The sequence below is a fragment of the Tupaia chinensis genome, unplaced genomic scaffold (genome assembly GCF_000334495.1).
Source record: "Tupaia chinensis unplaced genomic scaffold, TupChi_1.0 Scaffold000281_1, whole genome shotgun sequence".
NCBI lineage: Eukaryota > Metazoa > Chordata > Mammalia > Scandentia > Tupaiidae > Tupaia > Tupaia belangeri.
In genome coordinates, this window is record NW_006159764.1 from 3,185,681 (window position 1) to 3,198,146 (window position 12,466).

Here is a 12,466-nt window from a genome sequence, read left to right on the forward strand (position 1 = left end):
GACCATGGTCTTTGGCGTTACTAACTCTGATTCCTGTACTTGACTAATACTTATCCAGTGGCCAGATGAAGATGACTGGTTAGAGAGACTGATATGGAAACATGGCATTTTAGGGTCATGGGTAACACCATACAGACCAGTATGAAGGTACTGAAGACCATGAATGAAACAGAAGCAGATGTAAAAATACGCAGAGTAGAGAAACGAAATATCCAACAAAGCAAAAGCAGTTCTACATGAACTAAGAGAGTCCGATTTTGCTTGGAGATGTATGTGTTTATGTTGGCACTCTGTAGATTTCCCAGAATAAATAGAAATAAAGATCTATATACAATTTATATTCTGGATACTACTAAATTTGACTTATAATTTCTCTACTTTTGAGGTTTTTGCCGTAGGGCACATGTGCTTGCTAGAGAGAGAAAGACAGAGAGAGACAGTGAGAGGGGAAGTTGAGAAATCTCCCACTAGGGAAATGGCCACTCAACAATCCTTCTCCTCCATCCTCCTTTCAGGAATTTTGAGCATGCACGCAATTTCAAGCCTCCTGGTCCAGGACTTGACCTGTAGTTGGCCATGTGGGAGTCCAGCACCTTGACCACTATGCCACCTGCTAACCCCTGTAATTTTTCTTTAAATCTATCTTGTTTTAACCTTTTCCTTCTTTTTAAAATTTGAATATTTTAAGAAAAATAAAAATAAATTATGTAACAATTCTGGTTCAACTAAACTGTTCTATTTCTTACACAAAATGTGCAAAAAAGAAAAAAAAAAAAAGAATGAATTCCAAATATCACATAATTAAATTTGATGAAGAGTTATTTATAGTCAAAAACATTTTCTATTTAAGAAGGAAGTTACCAAATTAAAGTATTAATTTATCTTTTCATTTATTGATTTGGCAAACATTTTCAATAATTGATCTGTATATTAGAAATACACTAGCAGACAATGTTTTATCCAATTAGATGTTATAGTTGGAAGACAGAGGAAAAAATAAATATAATAGTTTTCATTGATAGTAAGTGTTTTGTATTAGAATAAAGCAGAATAGGAGAATAAATGATTTGTGGAAGGTGACTGCAGAAACTTAAGAAAAAGATGTGAAAAAATGAGTTATACACATGTTTAGAAGAGTATCCCAGACAGAAAGAACATGCCGTTAAGGATGATTGGGAGCATATTTCACAAACAGCAAAGAGACTGAAGCTGCATGAGTTCAAGGAGGACAGGAGGAGCTGAGGTCAGAGAAGTGACTGGGAGTAAGAGCAGAAAAAGCCATTATAGTTTGCACTGGGAATCCAGCCTAACTGAAAAGAAACCATTGGAGAGCGTGGAGAAATGGAACGAAATGGTGAGCTTTCAGTTTTTCAGGACCTCGTACACCTACTGTGTAGAGAGACAGGGCAGAAGCCAGAAGACCAGTCAGGATTCTTTTACAATAATCCACTTGAGAGCAGTGGCTGAAACAGGTGGGCAAAACGTTGGATATAATGTGAGTATTGTCACTATTGTTTTATTAATCATTGCTACTTTATGCTGTCTTTCTCCTTGCCCACATTAAAACAAATGATGAATTAATAGCATTTTCTGATGTTTCCACAGCACATGCATTGTCATTCAACTATAGTGCTCCTTTAATAGCTTTTGGACTGTTGCATACTTTTACATTTCTGAAGTTAGAATTTATCTTCTTATGGAAGATGCCTTGCAAACCCTTGTTGGCATACATTGAAACCCAGCGGATTTGCATTTACTTCTTCCAGACACCTACAGGCACAAGTAACCTGGGACCACTTTCATTACATTTTCTGCTTGAGGCTTTTTGGACCACACTAGTAGTGTGAATTCAGATTGAAAAACTTACACGGCAATACTTTGTGATTTAAATAGTCAGAGAAAGTTTTATACTACCTATCAAGTATCAGAGTTGTGAGTTTCTATGTTGTCCTTTTCTTTTGTAGTTTAATTTCCTATTTCTCTCTGCCAGGAGGATTTAACCCTTTAGTGGATTAGCCTTAAGTAGGTTTCCTCTTAGTTTGCCCATCTTGGGCACTTATTTTCTCTTGAGAACTATATAAAAGTACATAAAATAATGATATATCTTAAAATATATTGCATCTTGTTTGGGTGAAATACAGAAGTAAGCGCTTATACAATATTTAATATCTATAGATAGATATTATTGGCTTTGTTTATGTGTACTATCCCTCTAACTGTGTTTTATCTTGTTTAGAACTTTTATATTTATCCTGCCCCATAAAATGTAGCCAAATGCTTTGCAGTAGCGAAAGGTTAGCATTGGATCAGCAGTGGCATGGTGGTTAAGGCGGCTGGATCTCACATGGCTGATGGTGAGGTTCGGGTTCTGAACCCAGTGACTTAAAAACACAACAGGCACATATGTATGCATGCTCCAAATCTCAAGAGGAGAATGGAGGAGAAGGTATTGCAGTGTGGCCAATATCCCCTGATGGGTGCTTTCTCACTTTCCCTTTCTCACTCTCTCTCTCTCTCTGCAGTAAGTGTACGTGTCCCTATTAAGAAAAAAATTAAAATGAAATAAAATTAGTATCAGTTGAGTAATTTTATTCTTGTATTTAAGGAATTAGAGTCCAATTTATTTAAGTAAGATTTATAGCTAATAACATGAATTTTTTTTGTCTTTTCTTTTTTTTGTTTTGAAGAGGTTTTTGGTACAGGGTGCATGCGCTCACTAGGAAGACAGAGACAGAGACAGAAAGTGAGAAATCACCCCCAGGGGGATGGCCATGCTGCAATCTCTTCTCCTCCATTCTCCTCTCAGGATCTTGGGCATGCACACACACGCGTCTGGTACTGAGTTTTAAGCCACCATATCTGGGACTTGAACGGCGGTCAGCTACATGGAAGTCCAGCGATATAGCCATTACACCAACTGCTGGTCCAATAACATGAATATTTTGATGGATCTGTAACGTACAATTATATTCACACACACATATAGACTTAAGCTAAATTTTACATAAACTAAATTATTTACATTATGGTTTAAACTTAAAATTTATTACACAGTCATATCTCCATAGACATAGTTTTCAGAAAACTGAAAACAAAAAGCAGTTCTACATGAACTAAGAGAGTCCGATTTTGCTTGGAGATGTATGTGTTTATGTTGGCACTCTGTAGATTTCCCAGAATAAATAGAAATAAAGATCTATATACAATTTATATTCTGGATACTACTAAATTTGACTTATAATTTCTCTATGCCGTTTGAGGTTTTTGCCGTAGGGCACATGTGCTTGCTAGAGAGAGAAAGACAGAGAGAGACAGTGAGAGGGGAAGTTGAGAAATCTCCCACTAGGGAAATGGCCACTCAACAATCCTTCTCCTCCATCCTCCTTTCAGGAATTTTGAGCATGCACGCAATTTCAAGCCTCCTGGTCCAGGACTTGACCTGTAGTTGGCCATGTGGGAGTCCAGCACCTTGACCACTATGCCACCTGCTAACCCCTGTAATTTTTCTTTAAATCTATCTTGTTTTAACCTTTTCCTTCTTTTTAAAATTTGAATATTTTAAGAAAAATAAAAATAAATTATGTAACAATTCTGGTTCAACTAAACTGTTCTATTTCTTACACAAAATGTGCAAAAAAGAAAAAAAAAAAAGAATGAATTCCAAATATCACATAATTAAATTTGATGAAGAGTTATTTATAGTCAAAAACATTTTCTATTTAAGAAGGAAGTTACCAAATTAAAGTATTAATTTATCTTTTCATTTATTGATTTGGCAAACATTTTCAATAATTGATCTGTATATTAGAAATACACTAGCAGACAATGTTTTATCCAATTAGATGTTATAGTTGGAAGACAGAGGAAAAAATAAATATAATAGTTTTCATTGATAGTAAGTGTTTTGTATTAGAATAAAGCAGAATAGGAGAATAAATGATTTGTGGAAGGTGACTGCAGAAACTTAAGAAAAAGATGTGAAAAAATGAGTTATACACATGTTTAGAAGAGTATCCCAGACAGAAAGAACATGCCGTTAAGGATGATTGGGAGCATATTTCACAAACAGCAAAGAGACTGAAGCTGCATGAGTTCAAGGAGGACAGGAGGAGCTGAGGTCAGAGAAGTGACTGGGAGTAAGAGCAGAAAAAGCCATTATAGTTTGCACTGGGAATCCAGCCTAACTGAAAAGAAACCATTGGAGAGCGTGGAGAAATGGAACGAAATGGTGAGCTTTCAGTTTTTCAGGACCTCGTACACCTACTGTGTAGAGAGACAGGGCAGAAGCCAGAAGACCAGTCAGGATTCTTTTACAATAATCCACTTGAGAGCAGTGGCTGAAACAGGTGGGCAAAACGTTGGATATAATGTGAGTATTGTCACTATTGTTTTATTAATCATTGCTACTTTATGCTGTCTTTCTCCTTGCCCACATTAAAACAAATGATGAATTAATAGCATTTTCTGATGTTTCCACAGCACATGCATTGTCATTCAACTATAGTGCTCCTTTAATAGCTTTTGGACTGTTGCATACTTTTACATTTCTGAAGTTAGAATTTATCTTCTTATGGAAGATGCCTTGCAAACCCTTGTTGGCATACATTGAAACCCAGCGGATTTGCATTTACTTCTTCCAGACACCTACAGGCACAAGTAACCTGGGACCACTTTCATTACATTTTCTGCTTGAGGCTTTTTGGACCACACTAGTAGTGTGAATTCAGATTGAAAAACTTACACGGCAATACTTTGTGATTTAAATAGTCAGAGAAAGTTTTATACTACCTATCAAGTATCAGAGTTGTGAGTTTCTATGTTGTCCTTTTCTTTTGTAGTTTAATTTCCTATTTCTCTCTGCCAGGAGGATTTAACCCTTTAGTGGATTAGCCTTAAGTAGGTTTCCTCTTAGTTTGCCCATCTTGGGCACTTATTTTCTCTTGAGAACTATATAAAAGTACATAAAATAATGATATATCTTAAAATATATTGCATCTTGTTTGGGTGAAATACAGAAGTAAGCGCTTATACAATATTTAATATCTATAGATAGATATTATTGGCTTTGTTTATGTGTACTATCCCTCTAACTGTGTTTTATCTTGTTTAGAACTTTTATATTTATCCTGCCCCATAAAATGTAGCCAAATGCTTTGCAGTAGCGAAAGGTTAGCATTGGATCAGCAGTGGCATGGTGGTTAAGGCGGCTGGATCTCACATGGCTGATGGTGAGGTTCGGGTTCTGAACCCAGTGACTTAAAAACACAACAGGCACATATGTATGCATGCTCCAAATCTCAAGAGGAGAATGGAGGAGAAGGTATTGCAGTGTGGCCAATATCCCCTGATGGGTGCTTTCTCACTTTCCCTTTCTCACTCTCTCTCTCTCTCTGCAGTAAGTGTACGTGTCCCTATTAAGAAAAAAATTAAAATGAAATAAAATTAGTATCAGTTGAGTAATTTTATTCTTGTATTTAAGGAATTAGAGTCCAATTTATTTAAGTAAGATTTATAGCTAATAACATGAATTTTTTTTGTCTTTTCTTTTTTTTGTTTTGAAGAGGTTTTTGGTACAGGGTGCATGCGCTCACTAGGAAGACAGAGACAGAGACAGAAAGTGAGAAATCACCCCCAGGGGGATGGCCATGCTGCAATCTCTTCTCCTCCATTCTCCTCTCAGGATCTTGGGCATGCACACACACGCGTCTGGTACTGAGTTTTAAGCCACCATATCTGGGACTTGAACGGCGGTCAGCTACATGGAAGTCCAGCGATATAGCCATTACACCAACTGCTGGTCCAATAACATGAATATTTTGATGGATCTGTAACGTACAATTATATTCACACACACATATAGACTTAAGCTAAATTTTACATAAACTAAATTATTTACATTATGGTTTAAACTTAAAATTTATTACACAGTCATATCTCCATAGACATAGTTTTCAGAAAACTGAAAACAAGATAGTATCTCATAAAGGACAATGTCAATGGGGTAACTAGTCAGAAATGTATGTACACTTTGGCATTCTATTCTTTGTGTTTACAATTTTATATAATGAATAAAATAATATTGTCAAAATTCTGTATACAATTCAAAGTCTGTTTACAAAAAAATAGTGCTTTATAGCACAACACGAGATCATATAAATTGCTACTGTTGTGAAAAGTTGAAGTATAGGGACATTGTATAAATAACCTGAAATAATAAATCATTTGCAAGCTTGATCACTGTTTTGATTGCCCCATATTCATTAAGCATATCTGCTTAGTATAATTTTATTTTGAAATTAAAATCAAATATACATCATTAAGCTTGAACTATAAAGTCAAGTTTATAGTATGTTAGAGCTATAATTATAATGTGCAACTTAAATGAAAAAGTGAAAAATATTTAATTCTAATAAGTTTCCATTCCATTGAATCTCTGAAAAGCTTCAAACCCTCAACTGAATTCTGTGTTTTATATCTGCAGTGTTTTGTTTTATGTCAAGTTCTTTTTTGCCTTACTATCAGTGAATTTATGTTAAAATAAAAACTAAAAATACTGATACCTCTGTTCTCAAGAAAAGTTTTCAGTTAAGTTTTACCCAATTTACTAATAATATTGGCAATTCCTTTTCTTGAATAGAGATATAAATGATACCTTTCAAGATATTGGAAAATGTTTTTGGCAACTTTTCTTGCTAAGAACCATCTCTCAAATCCTAGTGGCTTGTAACCACAATGTTATTTCCGTCCCATGGATCTAAGGACAGTTACAGTTTTGCTTGTCCCTGCACTCTGTGTTCCACACGTCTTCTCATTTGGGGGCCTAGAATAAGGAAGTTACTCATATTTGAGTAATTTCTTTCTCATGGTATTGGGGAAAGGTAAAAATTGAAGGAAACCATGTGAGAGGTTTAATGCCTCTTGATCTAGGACCAGCAGGTGGTGTGGTGGTTAAGGCACTGGACATCCACACGACCAACCACAGATTGAATCCTGGACCTGGTGACTTGCTTTCTCTCTCTCTCTCTCTCTCTGTGTGTGTGTGTGTGTGTGTGTGTGTGTGTGTGTGTGTGTCTCTAGTGAGTCCATGTGCCCTATAGCAAACTTAAAATAATAACTAATAAAATTAAGTAAATAATTTTTTAAAAAATCTCTTGACCTATGTCATCTCATGTAATATTTGTCAAAGCAAGTTATAACACCATTCTTTACTATGAAATCCAACTACAAGAAGTATACTCAATGAGCAAGCAGGTGGTGTGGTGATTAAGGGCACTGGACTCCCACATGGCCAACCACTGTTCAATTCCTGTAATTGGTAGCTTACTTTCTCACTTTCCTTCTCTCTCTCCCTCACTCTGTCCCTCTCTAGTCAAATTAAAATAAATGAGCCAATAAATAAAACAAAGTTCAATGAAATAATTCTTTATAAAAGTCTACTCGAAACATTTAACAGACACAAGAAAGTAAAGTTCTCTGTTGAAAAGATGAATATAGTAATATCTTTGATTTGACTGTTACATACTGCATACATGCTTTGAAAAACCATATTGTATGCTATAAAGATAGATGGACAATGATTAAATATAGATAAGAAGTCATAAAATTAAAAAATAAATATATTGCACTATAGAAAGGCATGAAAAGGTAAAGGATGGGGAATTATGTATTATTTTAACATTCTAACTATAGAGGAACAGACAATGAAGAATAATTTAAGTCACTGTACCTGTAAACCATAACATTTAGGCTTATACTGATGAAAGTATAATTATAGGAAGAAGCCATTATAGTTTTCAGATAATGGAAAGCATTTACAAATATACACTAATTAGAAAGTCAGGAGGAAGATTTTTCTTGCAAAAGTGACTGCATTTACACCCTCATACTCTCTATTATGGCTGGAAATGAATGATTACCCAACACAACTTACAGCTTTGAGGCAAGCCTATCCATGAGAAGAAACCAAGGCAATGCCACCACCAGATGTAATGAATTAATATGAAGCTATTTTTTTTCTCTGATTGCACCACATTTTAATTGAGAACAGTCATGATTAAGTTGGCCATTTTATCTAAATTCTGCAATTCTACAAAAAACAATAGAAATTCTGCAGTTCTACAAAAAACAATAGTAATTCTAACTCTGTTTAGTATAAAGACCTTAGAATTTAGTCAAGATGCCCCAAGAAAATTTAAGAAAGTGTGTGTATTTGAAAAATGTTTATTATTAAAATTATATATATATATATATATACACACACAAGAAGGAAATGCAAAAAATAGATAAACGTTTAGATAAATAATAATCCATATTTCTTAGAAAATGTTTCTTTTACTTTAAACTTGCATCCCTTAGAGAAATTCTACTTCGTTACAGTATATAATCTTTTAAATGTGTTTATGGATAAGATCTGATAGTATTTTGTGAGAAGTTTTGGTTCTATACTCATTTGGTTCTATACTCTCTAGTTTTCTTTGTTGTGTCCTTGTCTGCTTTTAGAATGAAGGTAATGCTTTTTCCCCAAAATATTCTGTATTTCAAACATCTACATAAAGTAAGTTTTGTAAAAATCAGTTAATTATACAAATTCCTGGTAAGAACTCACTTGATTTCCTGTTTTAAATGTTCTATTTTTCATATTACTATGAAGATGAACTACTTAACATTAAAGGATAATTATTATTTATCTATTATTTTAGTTCATTTCTCTGTTGCTATTACCAAATACCACAGACTGGATAATTTATAAGGAACACAAGTTTACTTTGCTTACAGTTCCGGAAGTCCAAGATTGAAGGACTGTACCTAGGGCATGCCTCTGACGTGCGATTTTCAGGTACGTGTGTCCAATACCTAAAATGGGAATACCAGTTAGCCCAGTTTTTTTGTCTCAGGCTCCAAAGCATTTGAAAGCAATTGAGCAAAGGAAATAGCAAAAAAAATTTATTGAAAAAAAAAAAAAAAAGAGGAGTGTTTCCGAGTAGGCAGGTCAGCACTAGTTAAAGAGGACGTACACTTAAAGATTTTTGGAGCTGGTAAGTTGCTAAGGTAACAACTGTGCTTTGGAATAGATTAGATGTTACTTTTATCATGAATTTTGGTAATGGATATTTAGTAGGAGAGGTCTGTAACCGTAGCTGCTCCTCGGTTCTGGCTCCCAGCTGCAATTGTGTACACCTGTTACCTAATTAATCACATATGCCCACTGTGAACCTGGAAGGTATTAGGATGTGGACCTAGCACCTTGGTGACTTAACTACCTCTCTCAGCACCAGGAACCAGGTGGGAGAAGGGAGTTCTCACAGAGGGTCTAGTTGAAATTTCTGATAAGTTGTGATTGACAGGAGATATTTTTCTGCTATTATATAGGGGCTGCATGTTATTTTATCTGGCTTCCTGTCATACCTTGCTGGTGGGGACTCTGCAGAGTTGTGAGGTGGTACAATGTGTTACGTGGTGAGAGGATAAGGGCATGTATCAGTTCTGATCTCTCACCCTTTTCTTATAAAGCCACCAGAATTCAATCATGGGGAACCTGGCCTGATGACTTAATCTAATTCTTTTTTTCTCCACATTGTTTTCCATAATAACTGCACTAACTTACAATCCTACCAAAAGTATAAGAGTGTTGGTCATTGTTCTAAGCACTTCTCACATATTATTTAACTTAGCATAAATTCCTTTGTTTTTGGATTAACATTCTCATGTGAGTACTTAAGAGCTATGAATGATGGTGTTTATGTTATCTAATTCTAAGTACTTCCTGAAGGCCTCACTTTAGAACACTGCTCTGATTAAGTTTTCTCTCTCTCTCTTTTTTTTTTTTTACAGAGAGAGAGATTTTTGCTATAGGGCACAAGTGCTTCCTGGAAAGACAGACAGAGAGAGAAAGAGAGAGAGAGAGGGAGAGAGAAAGCGAGAAATCAATCCCCCAGGGGGGATGGCCACTCTGCAATACCTTCTCCTCCTCTCTCTTCTCGAGATTTTGAGGATGTATGCACATGTACCTGGCACAAGTTTAATTATGGGGGCCAGGACTTGAACTGTGGTTGACTACATGGAAATCCAGTGATGTAACCATTATGCTAGCTGTTGGTCCCAAGTTTTCTCTCTTAATACTGTCATTGTAACAAGTATATTTCAATAATGAATTTTGAGGAGTACACATTCAAATAGTAACTTTTGTCTTCTTTACATTAGTTTTTTGAATTCTAAAGCTGAGAGTGATACAATATTTTATCCACGTTTACAGTAATAATGCTCATATTAAGTCACTTATAAAGAAGCAACAAAAAGCATCATGCTAGTCCTATATCACTAAATTGAACACAAAGTAATAATATATCATAACTAAGGCCATTTAAGAACTCAGGCAAAGAAGAAAATTGGTAAATAATTAAACTTCAAAATGTGATTTATGACTCCTTGCTTCGTATTTCCTTTATGGGTATCTCTTTCACTCTATGGACCTTAGTGTTTGACAGGAACAAGTTTGCTTCCTGTCTTCACTAGAGGCAAGGAAGCGTCTCCATTCAACAGAAAATAGTGTTTATAATCATGCAATGAGTGTTGATTACATGGAAAAGGTGACAAAGACAGTATTTCAACAACTTCCTGAGCACTACACAATGGCTAACTTTTAAGCCTCATTATTGGCGATTGTTTAGCCCCATAAGCTGCTACACAATTGTGTTTTGCAAGCTAAACTGAAGTGTATATTTACAAGCTGAAAAATAATTAGATGGAAATTGTTCTCAAGTCTAAGATGTTCTTTCATTTTTAAAGGATTTTGGATGTGGGAACCAAGAGGGTTTGTCATCATGTACATTTAAAGAATATCTGGCCATCCAAGAATTGAATGCTCCCACCAAAATATCAATAGTTTTGTTGTTGAGAAACATTGAAACAGAGTATGTTTTCACCTTTTTTAATTAAATAAAAGTTACATGTCAAGATATTAATAGGGGCATCAATTGTAAGATTTATTTATGATTAGTTATTTTTTGAAATTCTATAGTGACTATATTTGTCTTGGTGATAGAGGTTGATCTTTTAAATTTTAATATTTCTCACTTTTGTTATACTTTTTTTCTTAAAATTATGACATGTTGCTGTTGCCCATTTTGAAGTTATTTTGCTTATCACTAGGTAGAATTAATGAGACTATTTGCTCCAACTTTAATTTTAATACTAATAAATATTTAAATTCTCTGTGATAGATAATATCAAATTGATTATTTTTTTTTAAAAAGAAGACCCTCACATATGCAAACTCAAAATTATTATACTGGACCTTATTAAAATTTATAATCACCTCAGAGATTGGTAACCAAAATCTCTTCTACTAGAATATAAAACTACTTTTCTTTCTTTTATGTAAAAGAGAGTGAGGGTCATATATCCCATATAGCTCTACATCAAAACAAAAAGTTTTTATTACTTAAATAAAATGTGTAAATGTTCACAATGGTAGGGAAACAAATCATTACAATAAAAACAGTACAAAATGCAAAAATTAGGTAAGAAGCGAAATGGCCTTCATAGGAAGTACATTTATACAAATATATTTATACATGGATGTGAACAAGAGAGAAAAGATATTTCTCCCACAGATCTACACATGAAAACTTACATTATAATGTTTGTTGCTTGTTTTGTTTTGTTTTGTTAGTTATTGGGAAGATGGAAAACAACATAACTTCTATTTATAGAATTATGAATGAGTAAAGCAAGACTGGCAGACACTGTGGGATTCTTTGTAGCAATTACACATAGCACACACACACACACACACACACACACACACACACTTTTAAACAGTGGTAAGTGAAAAAAATAGACAAAAGTAATTTCAATATAATATGATTAATTAAATTAAAATTTCATGCACACAGAAAAATACAACTCAATTTGTTTTACAGATACATATAAATGTACATTTATTTGGGAGAGAATTGAAATGAAATTGAAATAAACAAATTCATATATTCATAAATACATTGAAAAAATGAGAAAAGTTACACAGATCAAATGTTATATACCACAAAACATAAAATTCTAATGCTTTCCACCTCCATCAGTTTTCTATTGTCTCATTAATGCAACCTAACAAACCACTCCAAAGTGTTGTGGTTCATACAATCAAGTTTTATTTTTATCTTGAGACTGTGAGCTATAAAATTTACCTGGGCAATATTGTGGATTCACCTGGGCTTGCTACCATGTCTGTGTGTCACCGAGTAGTTTCCTGGGCTATTATTCTTCTGAGATGGGGAATTACTATTAAGTTGAGCACTTGGCTCTGCTTCATTTTTTTTTTCCTCCCATCCCTCCAATGGCCAACCTGCGTGTGTTTTCACAGCAAAGGCAATACCCTTTCTAGCTTCTGCTTGTACTACAACTGCTAGTATACCAGGCACCATACGAAGCAAGTTACACAGCTGAATGCAGGATCAATGTGTAGGGA